Raw genomic sequence first — 10,258 nt, 5'->3', positions numbered from 1 at the left:
ATGGGCAGGGTATTACTAATTATTATTATTGTTGTTGTTGTTGTTGTTGTTGTTGTTGTTGTTATTTGTTATTGTTATTAATTATTATTATTTATTATTTAATATTATTATTATTATTACCGTACTGATGGCTTCAATTAATTTGCCATTAATTTGATTTTGAACTGATTTCTAAAATGAATTGATTTTAGAATGTTGTGTTCCTTTTATTGTTGTTTGCCGCTCTGAGCCCGGTTTCGGCTGGGGAGGGCGGGATATAAATAAAATTTTATTACTATGAGTGGTTATGTAAGCTTACAGAATACTTAGAATTAGCCAAATTGACAGACATAATAAGACAAAAACCAAAAAGTGAAGTTGAAAAAGAATGGGAGTGCCTAAATGGGTACCTCAAAAGTCAAGGTTCGAGGGCAGAAATCTGGCTGAGTCTGGAATAACTGTGTGAAGTGAAAGGATAAGTAAGAGGGATTTATATCTGGATGTTAGGATAGAGATGATAAGGAAAACAGGAAAACAGGAAGACACAATGAGAGATAAAGGAGGTGCTGTGGGATTGGTGGAAGTCGATGTCTTGTTGTTGTTGTTTTAGCATTTATAGTTTTGTAAGATATGGATTTTTATTATTATTATTATTTTAGTTGTTCCTTTTGTTAAGTTGTGGGTTGACATAGCAGACGACACAGCGATTTCTCCAAGTAGCTCTTTATTTTGTAAGCTGGAATAGAACTGACTGCAAACAGCTCAGCCGGCCTGCTTTTATAGGCAGCCGGCTGTCAACATTGTAGCAACAAGAGCCCAGAGTTCCCACCTAAAATAACTGACGTGGACCTGAGTGAAAACTATCTACAGACCTGAGTGAAAACTATATACAGTATCCCCCTGCTGGCCCAGGGTGAAACTTCACTACCTAACACCTTTCTTTAGTTTTCGAATGTTGGTTTTTGTGTGGTGTGCATTGTTATTTTTCGATATTTCTCGTGTTGTTGTGTGGAAAATACTAATAAAAATTAATTTTTAAAAAACATTATTATTCAAGTTACAATAAAGCAGACCCTAACATCATTAAGAGCTTTTCGGACAGTGGAAGGGACTCTTGGGTCTCCTCATAGAATCATAGAGTTGGAAGAGACCCCAAGGGCCATCGAGTCCAACCCCCTGCCAAGCAGGAAACACCATCAGAGCACTCCTGACATATGGTTGTCAAGCCTCTGCTTAAAGACCTCCAAAGAAGGAGACTCCACCACACTCCTTGGCAGCAAATTCCACTGTCAAACAGCTCTTACTGTCAGGAAGTTCTTCCTAATGTTTAGGTGGAATCTTCTTTCTTGTAGTTTGGAGCCATTGCTCCGTGTCCGCTTCTCTGGAGCAGCAGAAAACAACCTTTCTCCCTCCTCTATGTGACATCCTTTGATATATTTGAACATGGCTATCATATCACCCCTTCACCTCCTCTTCTCCAGGCTAAACATGCCCAGCTCCCTTAGCCGTTCCTCATAAGGCATCGTTTCCAGGCCTTTGACCATTTTGGTTGCCCTCCTCTGGACACGTTCCAGTTTGTCAGTGTCCTTCTTGAACTGTGGTGCCCAGAACTGGACACAGTACTCCAGGTGAGGTCCGACCAGAGCAGAATACAGTGGCACTATTACTTCCCTTGATCTAGATGCTATACTCCTATTGATGCAGCCCAGAATTGCATTGGCTTTTTTAGCTGCCGCGTCACACTGTTGGCTCATGTCAAGTTTGTGGTCAACCAAGACTCCTAGATCGACTTTTCTGCATCCTCCCTCCCTAGGCAGCCCCTTCACCTTGCCTCACTGGTGTGTCTGCCCTGGGGTTTAGTTCTGCATGCGGTATTGCAGCCCTGTCGAATTTTAATACCTGTCCTTAAGGAGAGCAACACCAGGAAGCCTGTCTGTTAAAATCCTGCAAGGGAGAAAACCTTCCTGGGTTGCCCTCTTCTGGCAGAATTCAAAACTGCTTGTCCCTAGATTGCAATCAAATTGCATCTACTGCCACGGTCTACTTCTCTACCATAACTTACACATTGCATAGGAGCTGGAGGCAGTGGGATTGCGGCGCCCATCTCGCTTTATTGGCCAAGGGAGCCTGCGTACAGCTTCCGGGTCATGTGGCCAGCAGGACTAAGCCGCTTCTGGCGAACCAGAGCAGCGCACGGAAACGCCGTTTACCTTCCCGCCGGAGTGGTACCTATTTATCTACTTGCACTTGGTGCTTTCAAACTGCTAGGTTGGCAGGAGCTGGGACCAAGCAACGGGAGCTCACCCCGTCGCGGGGATTCGAACCGCCGACCTTCTGATCGGCAAGTCCTAGGCTCAGTGGTTTAACCCACAGCGCCACCCGCGTCCCCCTAAGGAACAGTATCCTCAGGCAATTTCTTAAAATGGCCTTGTGAGAAAGCACAGAGGGTGTGACATAAAATCACAGTTCTGTAAAAGCCTTCCCTGCGGGCAGCTCTAAAACAATGTGATCGAAATAGTTTCTGGTGATCTGGTGTGATGCAATGCCAAACCTGTGCCAAACTTTGGCAAAGGTTTCGCTTTGTTTTTCAGCAAAAAAAACCCATGCCAGTTTGAAGTGAATTGGATGGTGTTGGTGTTTGGGTGACCTCGTCACCCCCCAGGTTTGAGGGTCTGTTTGTGGGGTGCTGCAAAATGGGGGTTTTTCGCTGTAAAACTTTTCCCCAAATTTGGTGCCGGTTTGGAGTGAATTGGACAAAGCTGGGTTTTGGGGTGTTAACTATGAACCTCGGTTTGATGTAGCCATTACTCGAATGTGGGATGCTGCAAAACATGCAAAGGGGATCACATATTTTGGGGTTCACGGTTAATGAAGCTCACAATTTCTATGAGAGCAGGGCAAGGGGGGGGGAGGTTTCCTCTGTCCACTCCGTCCAGATTTATATTTTATATGAAAGAAAATTGTAAACGTTTGTAGGTTTGAATTGAAATGCTTTGTAATGTGAAAATAAGGAACCGATTCACATTTAAGGAAGTATTTTTTATGAAAAAGAAGATTTAAAGTAAAAAAACGGTTATAGAAATGCAAAAAATTATTAATAGATGTTTGGAAGTCAGAAAGAGGGAGGGAAGGAAGTCTTTGTGTTATAGATTCATGTAATGAAATGTAACTAAATATGGAAAATTCAATAAAAATTATTTTTTTAAAAAAATGAAGTTGTTGAGCTTTTTTTTACAATTTTACCCCAAAGTTGCTGAACTTTTTTTTTTGCAATTTTACCCCAAAGTTGGATTAGGATTTTACACCACAACATGTATTGCCACGGGAGCCGGATTAGGCCCCCAAAATAGACTTTGAACATGCCTGCTTTAATCTCCTTTCAAACCATCTACTACTTGACAGCATCCCTCCAGGGACTTGAGAATTTAATGAGTTTTCAAGTGAGGGCTCCTGGAGAAAAGCTTGCCCTTTCCTCCTTTGATCTTCCCTCCAGACGTGTCTCCATCCCATCTCAGGTGCCTCAGAGGTGCTGCCTCCAGAGATAACACTTTCCTGCCAAGTTCCAAGCCCCCTTTTGCCCTCTCTTGGCCGCCACCTCCGCTTGACCCAGAAGACAAAGATCCCTGTAGCAGAGAATCTCCCAGCCCAGAAGGATGCTATTTCTCTCCTGGTTCGTTTGTCTCTCCAGCTCTCTCAGTAAGTCTTCTTCCCTCTGTTCCTTTTGGGGTGTGCTGGGTTCAGGGAGCCTTGGGGGGACGCCTTCGCAAGTGACACATGCACAGTGCCGGATTTCGGTTTGATGAAGCCCTAAGCTACTGAAGGTAATGGGGCCCTTTAAGAAGGCTGATCGCCGAAGAATGGATGCTTTTGAATTCTGGTGCTGGAGGAGATTCTTGAGAGTCCCATGGACTGCAAGAAGATCAAACCTCTCCATTCTGAAGGAAACCAGCCCTGAGTGCTCACTGGAAGGACAGATCCTGAAGCTGAGGCTCCAAGACTTCGGCCACCTCATGAGAAGAGAAGATTCCCTGGAAAAGACCCTGATGTTGGGAAAGATGGAGGGCGCAAGGAGAAGGGGACGACAGTGGGACAGTGGGACAGTGGGACAGTGTTCTCGAAGCTTTCAGCATGAGTTTGACCAATCCATGGGAGGCAGTGGAAGACAGGAGGGCCTGGCGTGCTCTGGTCCAGGGGGTCACGAAGAGGCGGACACGACTAAACAACAACAACAACAAATATGTCCAGCTGACCTTTGTCAACAACATATTGCCGCTGTTTTTCTATGTGTTGAATATAAGCTATATGGCAGTGGTGGCCAAACTTGGCCCTCCAGATGTTTTGGGACTACAATTCCCATAATCTCTGACCACCAGTTCTGTCAGCTAGGGATGATGGGAGATGTAGTCCCAAAACATCTGGAGGGCCGAGTTTGGCCACCACTACTATATGGTAATTTAGGGACCTAATAGGGATCTAAAGCCATTTGCACATAATAAAATATGTATTTTACCAAAGTCCTTGTTGAACTGAAATACAGTTAAGACATATATGAATAGTGAAATACAATTAAGAAGTATGTGAACAGTGAAATAATTGTTAAGCTCTAACTTAAAATGATTTTTTTTTATTCATAACAAATTTAATAATGCAAACTCTGGGCAATAACAAAAGTTCCTTTAGAAACACAGTTTACAAAGGCTCATAATCTAGTCTCTAGAAACTTGCTAGAACATGAAATAATAATATGATGCAAACTGCTAATAATTATAAATAGCAGAATGTAGGCACCCTATATATAGAAAGGAGCAAACCAGTGATGTTTTAGGGAGCAGGCTAGCAGGCGGGGCCCATGACTTACATCATAGGAGCCTCCACAACACAAAACACTGTTGCTGTATGTATGTTTTATTTTATTAGTTTATTATATTATATTTAGGAAGTGTACAGGGAGTGGTTGCATGGCAACATGTGTAAATGGCTTTAGATTCCTATGAGGTCCACAAATTGTCATATAGCATATATTCAAACTAAAAAACAGCGACAATTTGTTGTTGACAAAGGTCAGCTGGACATATAAAGGGCCACATTACCTTCAGTTGGGACGCGGGTGGCGCTGTGGGTTAAACCACTGAGCCTAGGACTTGCCAATCAGAAGGTGGGTGGTTCGAATCCCCGCGACGGGGTGAGCTCCCGTTGCTCGGTCCCTCCTCCTGCCAACCTAGCAGTTCGAAAGCACGTCAAAGTGCAAGTAGATAAATAGGTACCACTCTGGCGGGAAGGTAAATGGCGTTTCCGTGTGCTGCTCTGGTTCGCCAGAAGCGGCTTAGTCATGCTGGCCACATGACCCGGAAGCTGTACGCTGGCTCCCTCGGCCAATAAAGCGAGATGAGCGCCGCAACCCCAGAGTTGTTCGTGACTGGACCTAATGGTCAGGGTTCCCTTTACCTTCAGTAGGGACGCGGGTGGCGCTGTAGTCTAAAGCATGGAGCCTAGGGCATGCCGATCAGAAGGTCAGCGGTTCAAATTCCCATGACAGGGTGAGCTCCCGTTGCTCGGTTCCTGCTCCCGTCCACCTAGCAGTTTGAAAGCACGTCAAAGTGCAAGTAGATAAATAGGTACCACTCTGGCGGGAAGGTAAATGGCGTTTCCATGCACTGCTCTGGTTTACCAGAAGCGGCTTAGTCCTGCTGGCCACATGACCCAGAAGAAGTGCGGACAAACGCCGGCTGCCTTGGCCAGTAAAGTGAGATGAGCACCGCAACCCCAGAGTTGGCCACGACTGGACCTAATGGTCAGGGATACCTTTACCTTTACCTTTATTACCTTCAGTAGCTTAGGGCCTCACCAAACCTAAATCCAGCCCTGTATGGAAGGGATCATAAGGGTTCTCTAGTCCCACCCCATTTTTTGCCCTACTTGGTGCTCAAACCCACAGCCTTGGGATTAAGTCTCATGCTCTGCTGACTGAGCCGTTCCTTTAGTTTCCCTTAAGCATCTGTTCTCAACCTGTGGGTCCCCAGATGTTGTTGGACTACAACTCCCTTCACCCCTGAGCTCTGGCCTTGCTAGCTAGGGGTGATGGGAGTTGTAGTCCAACAATATCTGGGGACCCACAGGTTGAGAAAGGCTGCAAAGGCTTTCCTGGGTGTTAAGCTGGTGCCAACTGAGTGTTGTGATTTTTAACTCCAGGCATGAGAACCGCCAGCGAGCTTCACGAAGGAAGGAATCTATTTGCCAAGCACGGATGTTGCAAAAGACGAGCACGGTCTGTCTACATTGGACATGGTGAGTCATCTGGAAAGCCAGGTTCTCTTCCAGCTGCTCCGTCTTCTGGTTCCCTCCACTTGTTTTGTTTTAAACTTTCATATCCCGCTTTTCACCCCGTACAATTTGAAGGACGTGAATCCGGGGAGCTGTAGTTTGCGCCGAGCGAAACTACAGTTCCCAAAAAAATTCAGGGGAAGAAGACTCTGTGCTTTAAATGCATAGCGTGGATTTGATATCCGGCTTTAAAGAACACCGCTTGCGAGGCTTTGAGGTGGTCGCAACCAAGGAAACAGCCTTGAGAGAAAAATGGAAGTCTCCCCTTTCTAAAAAAATGGATGGATGAATGAATGCCAACATTAAAAATATGGGGAGGGGAAAAAAACAGAACAGGCAAGGAGCAGGCAAATATATTGCCCATCAAATGTTAATTATTACAAATTTACAAATGCAACGATTCATGAATCGGTGTCACTTTTAATGGCTGGGCGAATCAATGTGGTACAGTAGTTGAACGTGGAGGTGCGTTCAAATTCCCGCGCTGCCCTTAAGCTCGGGCCAGTCACTCGCTCTACGCCTAACCCCCCTCACAGGGTTGTTGTGGGAATTAATGAAGAAGCTGGAGAACCATATAAACCACGTTGAGCACCATAGAAGAAAATTTGGGGTGTTGAGGGACGCGGGTGGCGCTGTGGGTTAAACCACAGAGCCTAGGGCTTGCTGATCCGAAGGTCGGCGGTTCGAATCCCCGCGACAGGGTGAGCTCCCGTTGCTCGGTCCCAGCTCCTGCCAACCTAGCAGTTCTAAAACACGTCAAAGTGTAAGTAGATAAATAGGTACCGCTCCGGCGGGAAGGTAAACGGCGTTTCCGTGCGCTGCTCTGGTTTGCCAGAAGCGGCTTAGTCCTGCTGGCCACATGACCCGGAAGCTGTACGCCGGCTCTCTCGGCCAGTAAACGAGATGAGCGCCGCAACCCCAGAGTCGGCCACAACTGGACCTAATGGTCAAGGGTCCCTTTACCTTTTAGATGCAATCAATTGATCGATGGACCGGTCAAATAAAATAAAACCACTGGTTTAGATGCATACGATCTGTATATAAACTGTTTCCCACGTATATAAACCTCCCCCACTTTTTTTTTTTTGCTTTATAGCAGGCTTCCCCCTGTAGTCCTCTAGTCAGGGAAAGCTTGCTTCTCAGAGCAAACTTATACATATCTACTCGGGAGTAAGCCCCACCGATTTCTCTGGGACTTACGCAAAGGTAAGTGTGCATAGGACGATGGCACGTGTAGTATTTCAGTCGCATCTCTTATGCTCCTGCGCTATAAATATGTGTGATATTCCATTTGCTTCTCTGTTCCGTTGCTGTATTTTCGTTTAAAACAAATGGAAGAAGAGCAAAAGAGCGATCAAATGCAGAGGCCCATAGAGTGCTGGGAAGAATTTTCTTTTTTGAAAATTATAATAATAATAATAATAATAAAGTCCGAATCTTGACATTTTTAAGGCTTCAATCTTCCTTATCCAGGACCTAGAGAAACATATCCTGTATAAAGGTGAGAGCTCCCAGCTGTTGCTTTGACATTTGCATTGGAGATGTCAGAAATGCAAAAAACAAACAAACACCAACCCCTCCGGGTCTTCTTATGAACCAGGTGTGAATTCAGACTCAATGGCTTTGTTTGTGGGGGTTTTGAGGCGGGGAGCAATCTTTGCATTTCTCTCATCCTATATTTTTGCGTTTGGGTCTTCCTGCCTTACTGTCTGTCCCCGCTGAAATTCATTTTGCCAGCCTGCGCAGAGGTCTCCAATCTGTTAATCAATCAATAGAAACTTTATTTGCCTCAGCCAACGGCCATAGCAACAAGAGAACATTATAATATACACAGAAGAAGAAAATGGAAATTAAATATAAAAACACAGTTTAGCGTCCTGAGTCGACAGTCAGATAGTGGACCGTCTTCTCCGATCTGTTAAGGTCATCTTGAATCCTGAAGACTCTGTCTGGACGTTTCCTCCAGTTCAGAGTTGATCAGAGATGGGCTGTCATTCCTTTATGCCAGTGATGGCCAAACTTGGCCCTCCAGCTGTTTAGGGACTACAACTCCCACCATCCCTAGCTAACAAGACCAGTGGTCAGGGATGATGGGAATTGTAGTCCCCAAACAGCTGGAGGGCCAAGTTTGGCCATCACTGCTTTATGTTGTGTTTCTTTGCCACCAGAAGATGGAGCTAGCCCAAAGGATAAGGGCAGCCTCTGTACCTCTATCTCCCAGCAGCCAGGATTAAACTACTACTTCTTTGGCGATCCCTCGTAGCTGAGTAAGATTGTCTTCCATGAACGCAGTTTTAACAGTGAGTCCATAAGTGACTGCGGAGGCCAATTCTGGATCCACACATCCTTCCACAGTGGGGACATTGGTTTCCGGCAGGAGCTGGTCACGGTGAGGGTTTCCCAAGCGTTCCTTCCTCTTAGCATGTTTCTCCCTCTTGTCCTGAGTTCGAGTTTCTTAAAAGCCCATGACACCTTTGGCAAAGGCTGTTCTCCAACTGGAGCGCTCGTAGGCCAATGTTTTCCAGTTGTCGGTGTTTATACTACATTTTTAAAGATTTGCCTTGAGACAGTCTTTAAACCTCTTTTGTTGACCACCAGCATTATGCTTCCCATTTTTAAGTTCGGAATAGAGTACAGTGGTACCTCAGGTTGCATACGCTTCAGGTTACATACGCTTCAGGTTACAGACTCTGCTAACCCAGAAATAGTACCTCAGGTTAAGAACTTTGCGTCAGGATGAGAACAGAAATTGTGCTCCGGCGGCATCGCAGCAGCAGGAGGCCCCATTAGCTAAAGAGGTGCTTCACGTTAAGAACAGTTTCAGGTTAAGAACAGACCTCGGGAATGAATTATGTACTTAACCCGAGGTACTACTGTAGTTCTAGGTTCTGCCAACCTAGCAGTTTGAAAGCATGTTAAAGTGCAAGTAGATAAATAGGTACTGCTCCGGCGGGAAGGTAAATGGCGTTTCCATGCGCTGCTCTGGTTCGCCAGAAGCGGCTTGGTCATGCTGGCCACATGACCCGGAAGCTGTACGCCGGCTCCCTCGGCCAATAAAGCGAGATGAGTGCCGCAACCCCAGAGTCGTCCACGACTGGACCTAATGGTCAGGGGTCCCTTTGCCTTTACCCTTACCACTGTAGTTGCTTTGGAAGACGATAATCAGGCATCCAAACAACATGGCCAGTCCAACAAAGCTGATGTTGAAGAATCATTGCTTCGACACGGGTGATCTTTGCTTCTTCTTCTTGTCAGTGGCTACGATGGTCGGGCTATCCCTGTTGAGAAATGGCCGTAGCTGGCCAAAACTGGTCAAAGGCGCTCCTTGCCATGGAGAACCCTTAGGCCTCTAGCAGCAAAGATGTATCTCAGAAGGTGGGTGATTTGAGACAACCCAGGAACATCTGCAGGCAGATTCCTGCAGGTCCACAGTAGAAAGTGTCCTTTCATACTGCATCGCGGTGTGGTACGCTGGTTTGACATCAACTGATAGGAAGAGCCTACAGAGGGTGGTGAATACAGCACAAGATATGAGGGGCTGTCCCGTGAATCCGCTGGATGAAATAGCGGAAGAGCGTTGCCTTAAGAGAGTGAGGAAAATTCTCAGGGATGATTCACACCCTGGCTAGCACTTTCTTGATCTCCTTCCTACAGGCAGATGATATAGAAGCATGATTAGTCGCACCAACAGGGTAAAGAACAGCTTCGTGGGCTGTTAGGCTGCTGAATGAAAAGATAAAAACAGGGCGGAATTGGCAAAATTGACACACAAACTATGTGAAAAGGACAAGTGTGACTTTAAAGAAGAATGGGAACCTTTCACAAAGTATTTAAAGAAACAACAAAATGAACAGGACTCCTTGGAAGGTTTTGAATAAGCATTCATAAACTTTTTATTGGTAATATAAAGGTAAAGGGACCCCTGACCATTAGGTCCAGTCGTGACCGACTCTGGGGT

The 10,258-nt window shown here is 45.7% G+C and overlaps 1 protein-coding gene across 1 annotated transcript in view; it reads left to right on the top strand.

The window, feature by feature from the left end:
* Nucleotides 1-6,200: 6,200 nt before the first annotated feature.
* LOC307207172 (uncharacterized protein) overlaps nt 6,201-10,258 on the top strand; it is a 17,425-nt gene continuing 13,367 nt past the window's right edge. The window contains exon 1 of the mRNA XM_079960937.1: nt 6,201-6,264. The gene's annotated coding sequence lies outside the window, so the exon portion shown is untranslated. The remainder of the gene's footprint in view (nt 6,265-10,258) is intronic.

Source organism: Podarcis cretensis, assembly GCF_951804945.1.
Source record: "Podarcis cretensis genome assembly, chromosome: 18".
Lineage (NCBI taxonomy): Eukaryota > Metazoa > Chordata > Lepidosauria > Squamata > Lacertidae > Podarcis > Podarcis cretensis.
This window is presented reverse-complemented; position numbering and strand designations above follow the sequence as displayed.